Source organism: Prionailurus bengalensis, chromosome B4, assembly GCF_016509475.1.
Source record: "Prionailurus bengalensis isolate Pbe53 chromosome B4, Fcat_Pben_1.1_paternal_pri, whole genome shotgun sequence".
NCBI classification, from domain to species: domain Eukaryota; kingdom Metazoa; phylum Chordata; class Mammalia; order Carnivora; family Felidae; genus Prionailurus; species Prionailurus bengalensis.
In genome coordinates, this window is record NC_057358.1 from 130,499,876 (window position 1) to 130,521,451 (window position 21,576).

Here is a 21,576-nt window from a genome sequence, read left to right on the forward strand (position 1 = left end):
CAAGAGGATGGGATTCAAAGAACTTTTGATCGGGGGGCGCCTGGGTGGCTCGGTCGGTTAGTCGTCCGACTTTGGCTCAGGTCATGATCTCGCAGTTCGTGGGTTCAAGCCCTGCGTCGGGCTCTGTGCGGACAGCTCCGAGCCCGGAGCCTGCTTTGGATTCTGTGTCCCCCTCCTCTCTTTGCCCCTTCCCTGCTTGTGCTCTGTCTCTCAAAAATGAATACATGTGAAAAAAAAAATTTTTTTTTTCTTAAAAAAGACATCTTGGTTGCTTCCAACTTTTGGCAATTATGAAGAAAGCTGCTATGAACATCCGTGGGCAGAATTTGGTTTGGACAAAAGTTTTTACTTTTACTGTTTTTTTTGGTTTTTTTTTTTTAAGCCTGGAGATGGTGGTGGTTGTTTGGAGGCTGGCCTGAGAGCCATGTAGCAGAGAGGTCAGGGCTAGATGGGGTCCTCTAGGACTAGAAGGAGGAGGAGGACGACGATGACTAATCCAGCAGTTCTGTTCCTAGCATCAGTCTGGCACAGAGGTCTGGTGAACCAGGGTCACTAGCAAGTTCACGTGTGCTGCCTGATTAGTTAAGCTCCAATAACGGCCCTCATTGCAAACCAGTAGATGCTGGGTGCTGTGACAAGTGCTTTATCCATGGCGGTGTCCAAAACAGTGTTCTTAGAGTTTTTGGTCTTTTTACCTTCACACAACTGCAAGGAATGTATTTTATCATACAAATGCACTCACGTAAATGAAACAGGTGACCCCAAATACTCTAATATCTTCTAATCTAGATCTTTTTTTTTTTTGAAAAGATTTTAATGTTTATTTATTTTTGAGAGTGAGAGAGAGAGAGACAGACAGAGTGCGAGCGGGGCAGGGGGCAGAAAGAGATGGAGACAGAGAATCCGAAGCAGGCTCCAGGCTCTGAGCTGTCAGCACAGAGCCCGATGCAGGACTCGAACTCGCAAACTGCCAGATGGTGACCTGAGCTGAAATCAGACGCTTAACCGACTGAGCCACCCAGGTGCCCCGATTTCATTTTTTTTTTTAATGCCGGTCATGACATTGACTTCCTGGCACGACATGGAATTTTATTGACAATGCAGCATTTGGCAAGCCACTGAACCTCTGTGAGCCACCAGGCAGGCCTTAAAATGTTGTTCTGAGTGGTAAGTGAGATAAGGTATGTGAAAAGTTTAACACCAGATCTTTAACATTGATAAGGGCCCAAACCAGGGTTGAACTTGGAGCCAGGTTCTCCTTCCCACAATTCCGAGCTGCCTCTCAGAAGCCAAACTTGCCGGGTGTGGCTTCCCAAGGCTGTGCTACTGGTTACAGCTCAGTCATTTGGGTAGAGGCCAGGTTCGCCACTCCTGGAAAATATAAGAGCTGTCCTCATGCTCTCCTGGACCAGTGACAATCTTCTCTCTCCCTCTCCATTGCTCAATTTATTTTATTTTGTACTATTTTTAAGTGATCTCTACACTCATCATGAGGCTCGAACCCACAGCCCCGAGACCAAGGGCCACCTGCTTCACCGACTGAGCCAGCCAGCGTTCCTCCATTGTCCTCTTTAACTCAATGTCCACTTGCTGGGCACTAACTGGACACGTGGCTATTCCCTCTTTCTCTTCCTCAGCCTGGAACTCTCCAGAGACTGCCTGGTGCCCTCCTTACTTCATTCCGATTGCTCCTAAAATGTCACCTCCACAGAACCATCACTAAATCCCTAATCCAAACAAGAATCAATATCCCTGTCTAGGGTAACCCCTTTTCCCTGCTTTAGTTTTCTTCACGGTTTGTTACTACCTGACAAATTATACACCATGTTGGGTTATCCATTAACTCTTCATCTTCACTAAAACATAAACTCCAGGAGAGCAGGAACTTGGAGGGTTGGTTCCCTGCTCTATGCCCAATACCTAGAACAGCGGGGCACAGAGTAGGTGCTCAATGGATGTTTGCCGAATCAACAAAGGACATTAGGCCAAAGCTGGGGAGGTGGGCTGATGAAACAATGGGGGCCATGGGGAGCTGTGTGGGTGGACCTTGTGACAAATACACTCAGCCAAGTACCAACTAAGTGCCTGGAAGCACAGAGGAGGTAGAAATCAACTCTAACTCTGGATCAGGGAGGGGGCTGAGGGACCGCAGAGGTTGGGTGGAACCTCAAAGATGTAGCCGTATGGAGAGAGAGTGTCTGTGTAGAGGCAAAGGCAAGGGCAACGTCAGGGTAGAAAGGCGGGTTGGGCAGAGACCAATCTGCGGGGGCAGTAGCTGTGGGTTCAGGGATGATGGGCAGGTGGGAAGAGGCTAGAGCAGGATGTAGAGGGCTTTGAATGCCAGGCTGAAAAGTTTGGCATTTATAACTCTCTGACAGTGTCCTAAGAAGGTCCACTCATGTATCTGTATCTATATATCTATATATCTATATCTACACACATATGTGGAGCACATTTATATATGCACACACCATGAGAACCTATTAGAACATAAAATTCAGGGGCACTGGGTGGCTCATTCGGTTGAGCAACTGACTTTGGTCTTGGCTCAGGCCATGATCCCAGGGTCAGGGGACCGAGCCCTCAGTTGGGCTCAGCGCTGAGCATGAAGCCTGCTAAAGATTCTGTCTCCCTCTCTCTGCCCCTCCCCCCCCTGCTCACATGCTCTCTCTCTTTCAAAAAAAAATCAATAATATTTATAGATATGTAAAATTTTAAATTAAATTTAAAAATTAAATAAAGTAAATATTAAATATTAAATTAACTATAAATTAAAATTAAATATACAACGCAAAATAATATATACTTTTTATTTTTTTATATATAATTTTGAGATGTTTAAATTATTTTTTATGTAATCTCTACCCTCTAATGTGGGGCTGGGACTAGGATCCCAAGATCAAGAGTCAAGGGTCGCATGCTCTACTGACTGAGACACTATATATATATATAGATATATATATACACACACACTTGTGTATAGTGTATATATATTTATATACATATAGTTACATATGTACTTTATATATACATACTTTATATATATATAAATATATAACTATATATATTTAAAAATTATGTTTTAATAATTTCCCACGGTTCACAGTTCGGGCATAAAAGACTTTACGATGAAGATCTCCCTCCAGTTCCTGCCCTCCCCCGCCTCATCCCCCCCCCAAGGAAGTCCCGCAGAAGCAATCAATGTCACTGTACTTTGTGTTGTCCCAGCAAATGCGCGTTTGCACCAGGCCGCGCTTGCGAAGCGGCTGTGTGGGGTGTGGACGGGTTCCTGCCTCGGGTCCATCAGTAGGACGCCCGGCCTCATTCACCGCTGCCAGGTGGCCCTTCCCCCTTCTCCAGCCCGGAAGCTCTGCGTGCTCCACCCTCTGACAGGTAGATTTGCTTGAGCCCGCCCACTCCGGTCGCTTGAGCCAATCGAACACGATATGCAAATCGAGTCTCATAGGGCTACAACCAATGGTGGCGGAGGTGCAACAACGGGTTCCCCCGGGCTCCCCTTCTGACTCTGCGCGAAGTCTGTAAAAATTCCTTTCAGGGGCAAGAAGAAGTTGGCAAATGCGGGAGCTGGGGAAATGAGGGCGGGGACGTGAAGGGAATGCTGAGGTGGGAGGACACTGAAGCTTGAAGGACTGCTGGAGGCCATCCCGCCTGGCCCCCGGGCTGACCCTCTCCCTCCCTCCGCGCCCGCCCTGCCAGGTGCTCACACCGTCTCTGGTGAAGTCAGTACCGGCAGGCGCCGCCAGGCCGAAGTGAAAACCGGATGTGGCTTCTGCAGAAACCGACCCGAGGTCTGGGCGTGGGGCGAAAACCCCAGAGAGAATCCGAAGCAGCCTCAAAATCCTGCCTCTACCACTTGTTAGCTGTGTGACTTTGGGCAATCGGCGCCCCCTTACTAAGGCCTCGGTTTTGCCACCTGGAAAATGGGAATAATAACACTACCCTCCTAGCTCCGATGCGGGGATCGATGGGCTAGTCGGATGAAAACGCCACAGACTTCCATCTCTGCAAGCTACAGTACTTGATAATTAAAAGGCGATCACTTTGAAGTTAGATACACCAGGTGACCCGTTCCCGGTGTTCCCAACTATTTGTGGTGTGATCTTAGCAGATCACTTTACCTCTCTGACTCTTGCTTTCTTCAACTCTTAAGTAAAACATTTCAATGGCTGTTGTTGGGATTAAATGTGTCAAGGTTTATAGGGCACTTGGCACAGGGCCAAGCCACATGTGCCTAGAACCGTAGGTCCTCCTGGAACCTCAGTCTCGTCGTCTGTATTCTGGATACAACAATAATGTCTTCCCTGCCTGCCCCACAGGATAGTCATGAGCCTTAAATGTCTTGCGACACAGTTTATAAATAGGAAAACATTATACCAATGTTAATTAGTGATATGCAAGGCAGTCAGCACACTGGAAAGAGCGTGATGTTGGCCCTGACTCTGCCTTTTATTCTCTGTGTGACCTTGGACATGTTATTTTTTTTCTGTCCAAGGGTCAATTTCCTCTCTTGTAATATACCAAGGATATAGGGCCATTGTGGACATTGACAAAATGGTGTGTGGAAAATGCCTCCTTTATGCCCAGCACATGACAAATTTTAATAAACAGTCCCTATTATTACCAGCAAGTTTTTCTTTAAATATCCCTAGATTCTATTTCCAGAACCGAGGGATTGAGAGAAGGGCAAGAGCAACACTTGCTTCTCACTGTACATCCTCCCGTATCTTTTGACTTGTGTTATGGGAACGTGTTATTTTTCTAAGACGTAAAATTTAAATTAAAAATGGAAATACAATTAACTATGTAACTATAAGTAATAAAAATCAAAACATAGTAAAATTTAAAACTGATTTTTATATTTATTACTTTCCATTTTTATAGTTTATTTATTTTAAAAAATTTCAATCTTTATTTGTTTTTGAGAGAGAGACAGAGTATGAGCAGGGGAGGAACAGAGAGAGGGGGAGACACAGAATCTGAAGGAGGTTCCAGGCTCTGAGCTGGCAGCACAGAGCCCGAAGCAGGGCTTGAACTGATGAACTGTGAGATCATGACCTGAGCTGAAGTCGGACGCTCCAAGGGCCAGATGCTTAACCGACTGAGCCACCCAGGCGCCCCTAAAACTAATGTTTAATCTCATGGGTAGAGAGGCCTTGTCCGGGGTAAGAAGCAGCCCAAATTCAAAGAATAGCCTAGTGTCCACAAATGCTAGAGTTTACCACGGAGAGGCAGAGTCCTGCTTTTTTCCTAAGATCAATGGGAAAATTTCCAAACCCCAACACGGGGTCACCTCTGCAAGGACTGACCGCCCATCGGTGTAAACATTCTCGAAGCCACTGTGAAGTCATTTTCTATGGAAGGAGATGACCGGGACTAGGAAGACTGGGCTGGATTTCTCTCAGCATCAGAGGTATTCAGGACTCAGGGTGAGTCACTCCTGCCCAGAGGGCTTGCCCTCCAACCCCAATAAGGATGAACACCTCATTCCACAGTATTAGTGTTCCCCCGGCCCCAAGGCCTTACATGGGTATCAGCGAGCCATGGGCCGTCCAGCCAACCCACCCCCAGGTTCCTCCAACTGTCCTGAGATGCCTCTGGTCTTGGACAGCCTTTCTGTTCTTCCTCGTCTGGAGGCCAAGTCCTGAACTGACCGACACCACTCTAGTCTGGAAGCTCCCATTCAGCTGGAGGAAGGCAGGAAGGAAGAACACCAAGGCCCAAGGCCACCTTCCCTCCAGTGTCCGCTGTTACATCTTTACTGTGTATGGCAGTGACCTTGCAGTGCAGATTCTGTTTCTCAGACTGTTCGTCAAGGCAGCAGAGAGGGCACAGACTTTTACCTGCTTCCCCGTGGTAGGGACACGTGCCACTTTCGCTCACATCTCATTGGCCAGAAGCAGTCGGGGGCCCCGACCCAGCGAAAGGGTGTGGGCCGGTGCTGGGGAGTGACTGGAATATTCGGTGAATGTTGCTCTGTCTGCCACAATCTTTCTGCTCAGCCTTTAGGCCAATAGTAATTAACTTAAGAAAAAAAATTTAAAAAACAATTTTTTTTAACGTTTATTTATTTTTGAGACAGAGAGAGACAGAGCATGAAATGGGGGAGGGTCAAACAGAGGGAGACACAGAATCTGAAACAGGCTCCAGGCTCTGAGCTGTCAGCACAGAGCCCCACGCGGGGCTCGAACTCATGGACCACGAGCTCATGACCTGAGCCGAGGTCGGCCGCTTAAGACTGAGCCACCCAGGCGTCCCCAACACCAATTAACTTTAGAACCAGGGGACGTTAGGGTGGGAGGGACCCCGGGAGTCATCTCATCCAGCGACTTCTGAAGGTAGAAACATATCAGAACCTTTGGGTCGATGTCAAAAATGCAGAGTCCTTGGTTCTACCCCAGAACTACTGCCTCAGAACAGTCGAAGGTGGTGCCAGGGAATCTACATTTTTAACAAGCTTACCGGGGAATTCTCCAGTCTCCGTGTGGGGTGACGCACGGCGGACAGGAGCACCCTCTCTGATCACACGGGCTTCCAAGAAATGGCCCCCCCGCCTGAGTCGCTGCAAGGAGGCCTCACAGAACAGTCTGCAAAGCTGGGGTTTCTGCAAAGAGGTAGGAAATGTGGTTGGGAGTGCTCTCTGGACTCCTGCACACGCCACGGAACTGAAAGCAGGGTCTCGAAGAGATGTGGGCACATCCCTTTTTGTAGCCGCGAGATTCACATTAGCCAAAAAGGTGGAAGCCATCCCGTGCCTTAAAGACGAAGGACATTCTGACCCGGGCGATAGCACGGATGAACCTGGGAGACAGACGTTCTACTTAGTGAACTACGCCACTCACGAGGGGACAAATAACTCTATGATTCCACTTACGTGAGGTACTTCGACGAGTCGACTTCGGAGAGACAGAAAATGAGATGCCGCCTGCCAGGGGCTGCAGGGCAGGGCAAATGGGGCGTCAGTGTTCAAAGGGGACAGAGTTTGTTTTGCAGGTGGAAGAAAGTTCTGGAGATGGATGGTGGTGACGGCTGTACACAGCATGAACGTGCTTAAGGCCGCAGAACTATTCATTGAAGATGGCTAAAATGGTAAATTTTAGGTTATGTGTATTTCACCACCATTAAAAATTAACTAATTAGGGGCGCCGGGTGGCTCTGTCTGTTAAGCGTCTAAATTGGGCTCGGGTCGGGGGGTGCGTGGGTGGCTCAGTCGGTTGAGCGTCTGACTTCGGCTCAGGTCGTGATCTCACGGTCCCTGAGTTCGAGCCCCGCGTCGGGCTCTGGGCTGACAGCTCAGGGCCTGGAGCCTGCTTCGGATTCTGTGTCTCCCTCTCTCTCCGCCCCTCTGTTGGCACTCTGTCTCTCTTTCTCTCTCAAAAATAAATAAACATTAAAATTTTTTTAATTAATTAATTACAAAGAGTCGTCCTTTAAAAAATTTTTTTTTCAATTGCTTATTTATTTTTGAGAGAGGAGAGAGGGTGAGCAGGCGAGGGGCAGAGAGAGACACAGAATCCGAAGCAGGCTCTAGGCTCCAAACTGTCAGCACAGAGCCCGATGCGGGGCTCGAACCCTCAAACTGTGAGATCATAACCTGAGCCAAAGTCAGATGCTTAACCGACTGAGCCACCCAGGTGCCCCAAAGTGACAGCTTCATTTCAAATCCTAGCTCTGCCACTCCTGAGCTGTGTGAACTTGGGCAAGTTTCTTTGCCTTTCTGTGTCTCAGTTTCCTCACTTATAAAAATGAAAATAGTAGGGGGCACACGGGTGGCTCAGTCGGTCAAGCATCCGACTTCAGCTCAGATCATGATCTCACAGTTGGTGAGTTCGAGCCCCGCGTCGGGCTCTGTGCTGACGGTGCAGGGCCTGCTTGGGATTCTCTCTCTCCCTCTCTCTCTCTCTCTGCCCCTCCCCTGCTCTCTCTCTCTGTGTCACAAAATAAACTTAAAAAATAAAATGAAATGAAAATAGTAACGGCACCCAGGCCAGTAGAAGTCTGGCGAGGTTTCGATGCCTCCAGTAACGCACTCAGAACACTGGCTAGAGCCAAATATGCTCTCACCAGTGTTGCCTAGTATTATTTTCATACTAGTCACTTGGAGCCAGAAAAAGACACTAATGAGCCCTTCTCCTCTAGCTTCTCAGTCTCTTTCCCTAAGTTCCAGCAACCTAAAGAGACGGAACTGTCCCTGCGTGAAGGCACAGAGTGGGCTCGTGGAAAAGACGGGTGTCACGGCCACGCAGGGCGAGGCATCCCCTCAGCCCCTCCAAAAGTGCCACTGTGCAACTTTGGGCCGATTCACTTACCCCCCTCTGCCAGCATTTCCTCATCCAAGAAACGGGTGAACTACTCCACCTCCCAGGTAGATGTGAGGATTCAGAGAAAGAACAGAAGCGCTCGGGTCCGGCCCCCCGCAGGCACCCCACACACACATCCGTCCCTTCCTTGTGCCATTGAGCCGCGGCCAGGGGCCAGCGCAGCGTGCGCCCTCAGTCCCCAGGCTGTGGCTGCTTTGCAAAGGACCCGAGGAGCGGAGTCGCCGAGGACCGCTGCTTGGGTCCATGTGACCAGGATGAGGGCCATTAACGAAAGGCCACCAGCCCTCCAAGGCGTTGGGAAGAGCTTCTGCCTTCCTTTCAGGGCCTCAGATGGGGGTCAAGACATGCTCAGGGCGATAAATAAAGAGGAAGCAAACACAAAACCAAAGTGTTGCCTCTGAGATGAAAATACGTTGCTAAACACTAACCTCAAGGACTGATGTACAGAAACCACATGTCGGGGATGCTCTGGAATGTCACAAGCTCCGGTGGTTTGAGAGAGGCAGGCTGGGCCGGGGTCCAGGAGGCAGGACCAGGACTACCACCCCCCCTCACCCCCTAGGCAGCCCTGCTGGGTACCCTGGCACCTTCACGTCCAGGGTTCCGTGATCTCTCACACCCCACCTCCCACAGCCTGAGCCATCCATACGCCGCCCCCTGTGGCCACCCACTGGCCGTTCCTGTCTCTGCTGCCTCCTCTGTGGGGCCCTTCCATCCACCTGGAGAGCCCTTGCCGCCCCCCCCCCCCTTAGCCTCACGAACCTCGACTCATCCTTCAAAGCTGTGTTTAGACACCACCTCTGCTGGGAACCCTTGGCCGAACCCACCCCACCCCCCCAGACCCTCGTAACCCCTACGGTCTTGTCTATCACTACAATTCTACGAGGAATATCGGGTATCTGTGTACTTGCTTCTCATCCCTAAGCCGCAAACCCTTAAAGGCGGTATACCGTTAAGGATGTGGATTTGGAGCCAGACTGCCCTGGTTTGAATCCGGCTTCCCAGCTGTGTGACCTTGGGGGAATGAATGAATCTCCTATGCTTCAGTATCCCCGCCCCCCCCCCCCCAAGATAGGGACGGTAACAGCGTCTGCCTTATGGGGATTCTGTCAGTTGCTGAGTATGTCTATCTCAATTATGCATTCTGGAACGGGGGAAATAACCACGGGATGGGTTTGGGGGACCCGTTTGGCCAAGTGTCAGACAGACCTGAGCTGACGCTCCTTTGATCGCCCGATCTCTCCAAAAGCCCTTGCTCTGACCCGGCGGGGCCATCGTGATATTCTGGGTCTCTCATAGTTCATGTCAGTTCAGAGTCAGAAAAGTCTGATTATGTCCTTTCCCTAATGCACAGTCGCGGGGATAAAAGCCTAGAGTGAGTGCCCTTGGGGAAGAGTGGGAGAAAGAGTTAGAATGTAACTTGTTTTTTTTTTTTTTTTAATCTGTCCCTCTTTTCTCCCTCTTTTTTCACTGAGCCCCCTTTGAAATTCTGGGGCTTGTTACTTTATTTCTTTTTTACTTTCCATTCGATACATGTGTGGCAAGCCCATTTTTCTTTTGAGTCCTAAATTGGCTAAATTTCTTTTCCTGCCAGAGAAATGGCAAGCCCAATTTTAACTGTCTCGTGTTGCTTTTCTTTTTTACGTTGATCTTTTCTGTTAGTTTTTTAAATTTAAATTCCAGTGTAGTTGACATCCAGTGTTATACGAGTTTCAGTTGTGTAATATAGTGATTCAATACTTCCAAACAATACTCGGAGCTCAGCAGGGTAAGTGTACTCTTAACCCCCCTTCGCCTCTTTCACCCACCTCCCACCCACCGCCCTGCTGGTAACCATCAGTTTGTTTCTATAGTTCAGAGTCTGTATTTCAGTCTGTCTCTCTTTCTCTTTGTTTCATTCCTTAAATTCCACACGAGTGAAATCATTTGTCTTTCTCTGACTTCTTTCACTTAGCATTATGTTTTCTAGCTCCATCCATGTCTTTGCAAATGGCAAGATGTCATTCTTTTTCTTGGCCAAGTAATATTCCGTTGCATAGATATACCGCATCTTCTTTGTTCATCTATCAACGGACACTTGGGCTGCTTCCATAGTTTGGCTATTGTAAATAATGCTGCTATAAGCACGGGGGTGAAGAGTTTATGCTTTCCTTCTTCCTTGGTTCCCATTCGCCTTCCCCAAACGTGCATGAATCTTGTAAAGTTTCTTTTAAGGATTTCTCGCAAGGGTTTGGATTTTCGAAACTGAAATGTTGCTCTGCTTACTGCTTTGAGATCTGCCTCTCTGCATTGCTGCTATGCACGTCTTCTTACTCTTTGTCGATGCTCCAGTGTCCCTAGCATGGATCCGTGACATTTTGTCACCAACTCTTGATAGTACTGACCTTTCTAATAATCTGTGATGGGTGTCAGGTGGTATCTCACTGTTTTCATCACTGTTAACGGCCGTCTTCCCTGCTGGATTGTGAGCCTCTGAGGGTGCCAGTTCCACGCAGAAGGCACGTCTGTGTCCTTAACATTCTGCTCCGTGCCTGCCACACCAGGTATGTCAGTCTGTACCTTCAAAGGGATGAACGAATTAGTCTCGAGAGCCCCCCTCCTGAGGTCGAGTTTGACTCCTGGGGGAGGAGAGACACAGCCACGAGTGAGCAGAACACGGAAGAGCCGATTCGCTAAAGCCTCAGAAAGACACCGGCCGGGGCGCCTGGGTGGCTCAGTCGGTTAAGCATCCCACCCTTGGTGTCGGCTTGGGTCATGATCTCGCGGTCCGTGAGCTCGAGCCCCCCATCGGGCTGTGCTCTGACAGTGCAGAGCCTGCTTGGGATTCTCTGTCTCTCCCCCCCCACCCCCCACTATCTCTGCCCCTCCCCCGCTCGTACTCTCTGTCTCTCTCAAAATAAACAAATAGACTTAAAAAGAAGAAACAGAAGACGGCGGCCAAGGGGAGTTCCCTAGGGACTCCCAGACATAGCTGGAGGGAATGTAAAGGAGGGGATGTTCCCACAGAGCCAGGGAGAGCCACTGGGTTGCAGACGGGTGTCCGTGTTCATCTAGAAAAAAAGGGCTGCACTGAGATACGGGAAGACCCTGGCAGGAGCTGCCAGGCAGAATCCCCGGAGGCAGAGACTTGAATATCAAAGGGGAACAAAATTCCTGCTGCCAGGTGGTTGGGCCAAACGGACCTTGCTCACATGTTATTTTAGTGATGATTATTAGAATTTGGGGGGCGCCTGGGTGGCTCAGTCGGTTAAGCGTCCGACTTCGGCTCAAGTCACGATCTCACAGCTCGTGAGTTCGAGCCCCGCGTCGGGCTCTGTGCTGACAGCTCAGAGCCTGGAGCCTGTTTCGGATTCTGAGTCTCCCTCTCGCTCTCTGACCCTCCCCCGTTCATGCTCTGTCTCTGTCTCAAAAGTAAATAAACATTAAAAAAAATTAAAAAAAAAAGAATTTGGGATAAAATGAGAGCCACATGCCTCTGAACTATCCCGACCAAAAATCTCCCGGTGGGGTTTGCACAGAACCACTGGCTGGCAAGGGTCTGAGGGATGCTTTTCTGCCGGCAGCCTCAGTTTCCTCATCTGTACAGTGGGGACAATAATGGTGCCCATCTCGCTGCCCAGCATGTAGAAAGCACTCGGCAAACACCGGCGTTGACTGACTTTCTCACGGGCTTGGGACTAATGAGGGCCAGGGCACGGTCAGGGAGAGGCAGCCGGGCCTTCCTATGACCTCCCTTTTCTGGTTCCCGGAGGACTCTCTTGTGCTTGTAACTTGGGTCTCTGCATACCCTCAGTCAGTCAGTCAACAAACTCCTAAAGCAGCACCGAGGACACAGCCCCTACCCTCAAGGGGTCTGCAGGCACTGAGGTGAGGCTGTGATGAGGGAAAGACAGACCTCCATCCCCCCGCACGCACATCCTCTCCTTGCTGTCCCTTCCAGCTCTGTTTGAGCCTTGCTTTTTTCCCCACAAAATGAGACTCACAGGGTTGTTTTCATGTTCAAGGGAGAAAAGGGATTGATGGGAAAGAACTTCCCAGACTGCCAAGTGCATCTAAACAGATGGCCAGGACTATATTAGGAAAGCGGAGACCCACTCATGGAGTGATGCTAATGGTCAGTGGGTTCCAGCGCAGCGTAAAAACCTCCGGTTTTAAGAAGTTTTCAAATAAAGGAATGATGCTCTTGCCCATCCTTTGAGTAGGAAGAGACATGGGGGCAGTTGGTAGGGGAGGGATGGGCTGAAGTTTGGTTGCTTACCTTGCTTTCTAGACGGCCAGGACCTGAGCTACGGGAGGGTGGGGCACAGAAGCAGATGAAATCCAATGGCTGCCTTCCCCTCACCTAGCCGCCCAGAGGTCAAGGTGCTGAAGGGGTGGGGACACCAAGCTCAAAGTCTCACTTCCTGGGTGGCTCAGTCGGTTAAGTGCCCGACTTTGGCTCAGGTCATGATCTCGTGGTTTGTGGGTTTGAGCCCCGCGTTGGGTTCTGTGCCTGACTCCTGCTTCGGATACTGCGTCTCCCTCTCTCTCTGCCCCTCCCCTGCTTGGGCTCTGTCTCTCTGTCTCTCTCTCTCTCTCTCTCTCTCTCTCAAAAATAAATAAACATTAAAAAAATTTTCTTTTTAAATCTTGCTGCTTCAGCAAGGGGACAGTATTGGTTAGGGGGCAAGCAATGTTGCTGTAACAGTGTGGAAAGTATCATTGCTTCAGTGACACAGAGACAAGTTTCTCCCTCACGTGACAGTCCAGGGAGGTGGTCCAGAGCTGGCGTGGCAACTCCCCAGGGCTGGGCTTCCATTTTGTAGCTGTCTTCCCTCTTATCCATGTGCCTCTCCTATTAAGGACATGGGGTGGCCAGCCTCCAAGATTGTCCCCGATGATCCCTGCCCTGCCCCTACCCCCCATATTCGTGCCCCCGTGTTGTCCCTTCCCACACTGAACAGGGATGACTGCATGACCGATAGGGTATTTGGGAAAAGACCGAGTGTGACTTCTGAGGCTGGGTCATAAAAGACATTGGAGCTTCCACCTTGCTCTCTCTTGGGTCACGCACTCTGGGGGAAGCCAGCCGCCATGTCACGAGAACACTCATGCCCTGTGGAGAGGTCCATACAGTGAGCTGAGGCCTCCCACCAGCGGCCAGCGTGAACCTGCCCGCCACGTGAAGGGGCCACCTTGGAAGCGGACCTTCCGGCCACAGCCCAGCCTTCAGATCATCGCAGACCCAGCGGACATCTTGACAGCGACTTCGTGAGAGACGCTGAGCCAGAGCCACCCAGCTAAGCCCTTCCTCAACTCCTGACCCACTGGAACTGGGTGAGACCCTACATGCTTATTTTTGTTTGCTAAGTTGTGGGAAATCTGTTACTCGACACTGGGTAACTTATCCAGGTCACCCTCAGAAGGCACGCTCATCAGAGTCATTCACATCTATTGGCCTCAACCCAGCCACATGACCACGTGTAGCTGCAAGGGAGTCTGGGAAATACGGTCTTCGGTTGGGCGGCTAGGTGCCGGGCTAAAACTTCAATGACTCGGGTCCTCAACTCAATCACATCTGCAAAGTCCCTTTTGCCCGATAAGGTAATATGATCACAGGTTCCAGGGACTAGGATGTGGACACCTTCGGGGGCCATTATCCTGTCCACCACAACTCAGTAGCTTGTACGTGCATGTTCACAGCAGCTTTATCCATAGTAGCCAAAACCAAAAAAATGGCCAAATATCCTTCTAATGGATGAATGGTTCCGAAAACTGTAGTACATCCACACCATGGACTACTACTTGGCGATAAAAAGAAATGAGCCGTAAATACACACAACTCGGTTAAACCTCAGGAAAATTAGTCTGAGTGGAAAAAAAAAAAAAATTTCAAGAGGTCACGCGTCGTGTGACTCCATTTACACGATGCCTGTGAGCGAACACCATTACGGAGGTGGGGCCCAGAAGCTACAAGGGGCCAGCGAGGGTCGCTCTATATAAAGGCGCATCTCATGGTGGTTAAGTGTCTTGATTACGGTGGTGGTTACATGAAGCTCCCCACGTGATAAAATTGTGTAAAGCTCCCCACGCACCAGCACACGAGTGCACGTATCACTGGTAAAATCCAGATAAGCTCTGTGGATCCCACTCACGTTGATTTCCTGGTTTTGATGTTGTACGATAGTGACGCAAGATGTTACCACGGGGGGAGTTAGTTCAAAAATTAAAAGTTGGGGCGCCTGGGTGGCTCCGTCGGCGGAGCGTCTGACTTTGGCTCAGGTCGTGACCTCGCAGTCCTTGAGTTCAAGCCCCGCGTCGGGCTCTGTGCGGACAGATCAGAGCCTGGAGCCTGCTTTGGGTTCTGTGTCTCCCACTCTCTCTGTTCCTCCCCTGCTCGCGCTTTGTCTCTCTCTGTCTCTCAACGATAAATAAACATTGAAAAAAAAATTTTTTTAACTACAAGTTAAGGGGCACCTGGGTGGCTCCGTCGGTTAGGCGTCCGACTCCTGATCTGGACTCAGGTCACGATCTCATGATTCATGAATTTGAGCCCTGTGTTGGGCCCTGCACTGACAGCGTGAGACTCGGCTTAGGATTCTGTCTCTTCCTCTCTCTCCATCCCTTCCCCACCCATGCTCTCTCTCTCTCTCAAAATAAATAAGTAGGGGCGCCTAGGTGGCGCAGTCGGTTAAGCGTCCGACTTCAGCCAGGTCACGATCTCGCGGTCCGTGAGTTCGAGCCCCGCGTGGGGCTCTGGGCTGATGGCTCGGAGCCTGGAGCCTGTTTCCGACTCTGTGTCTCCCTCTCTCTCTGCCCCTCCCCCGTTCATGCTCTGTCTCTCTCTGTCCCAAAAATAAATAAACGTTGAAAAAAAAATTAAAAAAAAATAATAATAAATAAATAAATAAGTAAACTTAAAAAAAAAAAGCAAAAAAAAAAGCAGGGTGGGGGGCACCTGGCTGGCTTAGTCGGTGGAACGTGAAACTCTCGATCCCCAGGTTGTGAGTTCGAGCCCCACGTTCGGTATAGAGATTACTTACAAAAAAAAAAAAAAAAATGCTGGACTCCCAGCCTGGAGACCTGGATCCTGGGTTGTAGTTCTGGTTCTTTCCTTAACTCGTCTTAAGTCGACGGCAAATCCCTGGCCACCACTAGGACTCTACCAGCCCCCCTGTGAAACGGGGGTTTTGGCTTGTGTCACAGGTTTTCACAGTTTGATGTTTCACGGCGATACGTTTTGTTCCAAACATCCTGATGGAGACACGATGGGCACTGGTGCTGTGATCCCCCATGGGACTTCTCCTGTCAGCACCTGCACCATCTCATTGGAGGGCTCTCCCTGAGCTCAGGGGAGGCCGGAAGTGCCGAGAAAGGAAAGTCCTCTGACGGGAGCTGGTCATCAAGTGTCCGGGCGCCTTCGCCCCTTGGGCAGAATGGCCGGGCTGTGTGTCTTCTGCACTGGCTCCCAGAGATCCCCCGTGGAAACCCACATGCTTTGTCCTTGTCTTGCCTTCCTTGTCTCACAGTCCCCTCTCCCTGACCTGATTTGCCGGGGGACTTTATCCAAACAAATGACGCGTATTCAACTCATTGTCTCAGAACCTCTGCGAGCCCCGTGTCGGGCTCTGTGCTGACAGCTCGGAGCCTGGAGCCTGCTTCCGATTCTGTGTCTCCCTCTCTCTCTCTCTGACCCTTCCCCATTCATGCTCTGTCTCTCTCTGTCTCAAAAACAAATTAACATTAAAAAAAAAAAAAAGAAAAGAAAAGGAAGGGAGTCAATAGGGCAGCACGACTAGAGAGGAAACCTTGTGAACCAAGGCCCTAGGAAGGACCCTGAGACGATAACTCGCTGTCCCCATCCTCCGCGCTGACCAAGTCACTTGGTGGCAGTTCTCTCCATATCTTGCCTTTTCACTCAAGACCACGTTCCTGTTTGGACCAAGAAAGTGACCCAAAAAGGACTGTGGTCACTCTCTTATCGGGCCTGTGGTGGGGGTGGAGGACACACGTCAGACCCTTCCCCAGCTGCTGTGGCCCCAAGCCACTTCTCCAGGGAAGACACCCCAGCCCCACTGGAGGCCACCACTGGGCACCTCTCAAACTCTGAGCCAGACGAAGGGATGTGTCCTGAGCAGTGGGCCCAACAGCACCCGGGTAGCCTGGTCCTCCTAGGAGAGAGCACTGGAGAGGGAGTCCAGCAGCCATTTTTGTAGAGTCTGTATCTTTCTGAACTTAGTCTCTTCCACATCCACACACCAGGATCACAGGCAGGAGACGTGCCCGGTCTTCACAGGCCACAAACCGCAACCAGTCGTATCCTTCCAGTGGGGGCGAAGCTCTGTCCTTTTTCCTTGAGAGTCTGGGTATGTCGTCTCGTTCAACCCTTCAATCCAACGTGGTATCGCGAAGGGCCTACTATGTGCCAGGAGCTGGGCAGGCGACCGAGGAAACTCACAAATAGCAAGACGGGATTTCTTACCCTTCCGAGCTCACGGTGTAAGAGCAGAGCAACCTGTCGTCAGGGCCCGTGTGTGTATTCCTGAGTATCCCCTGTCTACTGAACTTGACTCTCAACCCTGGGCCGCTGCTCAGTGTCTGCGGCGGCTGAACTCTGAACTCTAGGGCAGCCCCACGATCCTTCCTCCTGGCGTTCACACCCCTGTGTGATCCCCTCCCCTGGAGTGCGGACAGGGCTACGATTTGCTACTAACCAACCGACCGTGGCAAACGGGACGGGGTGTACATGATCACACGTATGTGACTCTGTCATACACCTCCTTCTTGTGAGGAGGCTCCGTCTCCCTTGCTGGCTTTGACGAGGCAGAGAGCCATGCTGGGGAAGGAATGGAGGGAGGCTCGTCCCCGACACCCAGCAGGGAGATGAGGCGCTTGGTCTGATCACAGCGAGGAACTGAATTCTGCCAGCAATTGTGGGAACTTGGAAGTAGACTCTTCCCCGGTCAAGCCTCAGCTGAGACTACAGCTCCAGCCAACACTTTGTCACCTTGTGAGACCCCGGGCTGGTATTTAAGCCGAGCCCATATTCCCGAGCCACAGAAACTGTAAGTTCATAAATATGTGGGCTTTTTTTTTTTTAAGAATTGTTTTTTATTCTTTTTTTTAAATGTTTACTTTAGAGAAAGACAGAGTGGGGGAGGGGCAGAGAGAGAGAGAGAGAGAGACAGACAGACAGAATCCAAAGCAGGTTCCAGGCTCCGAGCTGTCAGCACAGAGCCCGACGTGGGGCTCGAACTCAGGAAGCGCGAGATCGTGACCTGAGCCGAGGTCGGTGCTTAACCGACTGAGCCACCCAGGTGCCCCATAAATGTGCGTTGTCACTGTGCAGATAAAAACCCCACTTTGGAATGGAGCCAATGGGAGGAAAGCAGAGGTAGATGTGGACGGAGACAAAGCCTTCGTGATACTGCTCACTTGAGCACCTGGATCCAGCCGTGCCTGAAACTGGTCATCTACCCCTGGACGTTCCACTCGTGTGAGTCAATAAATTTTATCTTATTATTTCTCTAAGCCAATTGAGTCCCTTGCAAAAGAGGAAGTCTCGATTAATACACTCATCTTTACAGGTAAAATTCAGTAACTTCTCTCAAGGAAGCCTTCCCTATCCACACCGGATGGCTTCTGCCTGCTACACCACTCTCCCAACTTACCCTTTGGTTTTATCCTCTTCCGGCGTTCTTTAGCGTCTTGAGTGTGAGTTGTGATACTCGAGCACGATTTGACGCACTTTATTTATTTATAAAACATTTAAGTTTATTTATTGAGAGACAGAGAGAGAGAGAGAGAGAGAGAGAGAGGCAGAGACAGAAGGAGGGAGGGAGAATCCCAAGCCTGCTCTGCACTGTCAGTGACACGGGGCTCAAACTCACAAACCATGAGATCATGACCTGGGCCTGCTTGGGGCGCCCCAAGAGAAAGGTTTTTAAAAAGTGCTTCAGGGGTGCCTGGGTGGCTCAGTCGGTCAAGCACGAGTCTCTTGATTTCGGCTCAGGTCATGATACGGCGTGTGTGTTCGAGCCCCACATCGGACTCTACGCTGCCAGCGCGGAGCCTGCTTGGAACTCTCTCTTCCTCTCTCTGCTCCTCATGCATTCTCTCTCTCTCTCTCTCTCTCTCTCTGTCTCAAAATAAGTAAATAAACTAAAAAATAAAAATAAAACAAAACACCTCTCTCTTGTTGGCACATAGTATACACTAAACAAAACTGATCCAAACAAACAAAAAAAACGCTTTTGGATCAAAATGCAAGGTTGTCAAGAGGCGGATAAAAGGAATGAGGTTCATGACCCTGTACTGGCCCCCACGGTACGCCAGGAACTTTCAAACAGGCTGTCCCAGTAATTCTCCAGAGCTTTACGGCTTCCGGGCACCGACACACAGAAAACCCAGAGAAAGGCTGCGAGGTCCAGGTATCCCAGGTGGCCTGTCTGGGCCTTGCCTGCCCGGTCTGTTTCCGTTTGTCTGGGCCTCTTTCTCGAACCCTCATACTTACTGTTTTGTCTCTGGGTGTCTAACTTGCTCTCCCTCTCCTGTTTCTCTGTCTCTTTTTCTCTTGCTTCTTTCTCTCTGCATCTGACCCTCTCGCTTCTGTTACTTTCTGTCTCTGGCTCTCTCTCTCCTCTCCCTCTGCCTCTCTCCCCTCTGCCCTGTCCCTCCTCTCCCTGCCTCCCTCCTCCTTTGCCTGCCCTCTCTCCTCTGGGAGTTCAGGCAAGGACCCAGCTGGCCTCTAGGAGACACAAGACTCCCCGGGGGCCCAGCAGGAAGTGTAGTTTCCCCTCTGACCCGTCAGCTGGCCGCGGGGGACCCAGCTTCCCTCCCACTCTGTCCACTCAGACAGCCTGTGCGGGGATAGAGTATCTCCCTTTTGAGGAGCTCTGAGGACAGCCTTTCCCGGGAGGGTAGAGGGTAGGGGGCTGGGCTGCGGCCTGGTGAGCAGGAAAGGAGAACCCCGTGTTCACTGTTCCTGGGTGTTAGCACTGCAAAGGTTGGGGGGCGATGGAGAGAAGTGTCAAAGGCCACAGTCCAGTTCCCTTCCGGAAAGACAGAAGGACACAGGGCAAGGAGCTGGGGGACGGGGGTTGGCAAGAACTGAAGTTCGGGGGGAAAGAGAGAGGTCTTTGCCGAGGCAGGGGCTTCTGGCCAGCCAGGGAGGATAAGGAACCACCCCCGTGGATTTGCACAGCCATTAATATATTTTTACATCCCCTGGGCGACCCTTAGGAGAGGCCCTGTGGTTCACCAGCATCCAGGGGTCAGAGTCAGAGGCCTGGTTTCTGATTCCATTTCCACCCTGCCGCACGCGTGACCTTGGACGTGTCACGTGACCCCCTCCCAGCCCGTCTCATCATGTATGAAATAGGGGTAAAAGGCCTGCTTATTGCAGGGGTGCAGAAAGGATGGGGGACTAAAGGCCCTGGAGACAGGAAAGGAGCCAGCGCAGGACCAGGAGCCTGGCTTCAAACCGCACACACGGATTATCTCACAGCTGCGGGGGCCGGAAGTCGAGCACTGACCTCACTGCACAACATCAAGGTGCCAGCAGGGCTCTGTTCCTTCCGGAGGCTCTGAGGGGGGGACGGCACTTTCCAGCTTCTGGAGGCTGCTCACACTCCTTGGCTCACGGCCCCTCCCTCCGTTTCTCCCACGTCCTCCGTTAAGGGATTACACCGGGTAATCCAGGATAATCTCCCTGTTTTAAGGTCAACTAATGCAACTTGAATGCCCCTTTGCAGGAAGCCTAACTATTTACAGGTTCCAGGGATTAGATCATCTGGATGACCATCTTCGGGGGGCCATTTTGCTGTTTGCCATGGGCTTTAACATGCCCCATCTCATTTTAATCTCCCCAACAACCCAGGGCGGGGGGGGGGGGGGGGAGTAGTGTTGTGAACCCATTTTACAGATAAAGAGATTGAGGTCAAGATCACACCAACATGAAGTTAGTGCTCTGGAGGGACATGCAGAGGGTTTAGATGTGAGCTCTACCTTCTTGGGGATTTTTAATCTAGGGGAGTGGAGGGGGCAGGGCGCACCGCACCCAAAAGCAGAGAAGGGAGTGCGGGAGAGACAGGGGAAGGGCTGGGAGGAATGGCTTCTTGGTGGCCGATTAGGATCTCGCCCCCCTTGACCTGTCCTGCTCTGCCTCCCTCAACAATAAATTCATATGGAGAGCCTCCTCAGTGCCAGGCTGGGCTGGGCATCGGGCGGAGACTCACAGGAATTAGGCAGGGCCCTCCTCTGGGCAGCTCTGAAGACAGGAGCCCAGCCTCCAGGGCGGGAAGCCCCAGGAATTTGTTCTCCCACATTCCTGCCCCAGGGCCTAAGGACTGGGTCTCAGCTCACCAGCCCCCAGATGGCTCTGTGCGGACTTGAACTTGAGTGGCTGTGGGACAGCACATCGGTGGGCACTGGCAGAAGGAGCTGGGAGCCCGGGAGGGGTGTCTGGGTTCAGACTTCATTTTGCTCCTCTGGGTCTGCCCCTGTGCTAAGGGAGAAGAATGGCCCCTGGCCTCTTGACTCAGGAATGCGGAGCATTTCTTAGCACCACTAAGAAGGAAGGGGTCAAGGCCTCCTATCCCAGGCTCTAGGAGGATCCAAATTGTTTGCTAAAACCACAGCCCAGGAGAGGTCTGAGGGGAAATGGAAGTCTGAACTGGGGGCAGATATCCTGGCTCTGATTACCCTAGGGGAGGAGGGGCCTGCTCTTAAAAAGGAAAGTTACCCAAGGGGTGGCTGGAGGGAGGGAGGCAGGAACAGAACTCTCCCTCCCACGGCCCCCCTGCAGCGGCTCCCAAGGGGTGTGAACCAGGCCTGTGGGTGGGCTTCCCCCCTCCCTCCAGGCACCCACCTCCCGGCCCTGCCCCCCTTCCCTCCCGTTCTGTGTTCTCAGATGTTGTCAAATGCCTGTTGGCCAGGCCTGGTCTCCTCTGATTGGTTCGGTGACTATTAGGTGCCAGACAGCTCGCCAGCATCCCCAGGGAGGGACAGTGTGCCCCAGGAGGGGTGGGCCTCCTGCTGTGTCCCCAGGCCCGGGGTGTGATCTCGCAGCCTGGCCTTTCTCTTCCAGCCCCTGTAGGCCTGCTTTCTCCCCATCCCCCTGGAAACCTCACCCTCCTCCCAGCCCTGTTCCAGGCCTTGTTCTTCCCCGCAGCCCCTCCCTAGCTCTGCCGCCCGCCCCCCAACTCCTGTGGGGACTGCACCCTATCTCCACCCATCCCTGGAGACCTGGGCCCGACAG

At 51.3% G+C, this 21,576-nt stretch overlaps 1 long non-coding RNA gene across 1 annotated transcript; it reads right to left on the minus strand.

The window, feature by feature from the left end:
* Window positions 1-322: 322 nt before the first annotated feature.
* On the minus strand, window positions 323-3,345 carry LOC122473303. Its single transcript, XR_006294640.1, has 2 exons — window positions 3,214-3,345; window positions 323-705 (listed from the first exon to the last, which is right to left on the minus strand). It is a non-coding gene; the product is annotated as an uncharacterized LOC122473303 (long non-coding RNA).
* Window positions 3,346-21,576: the final 18,231 nt, after the last annotated feature.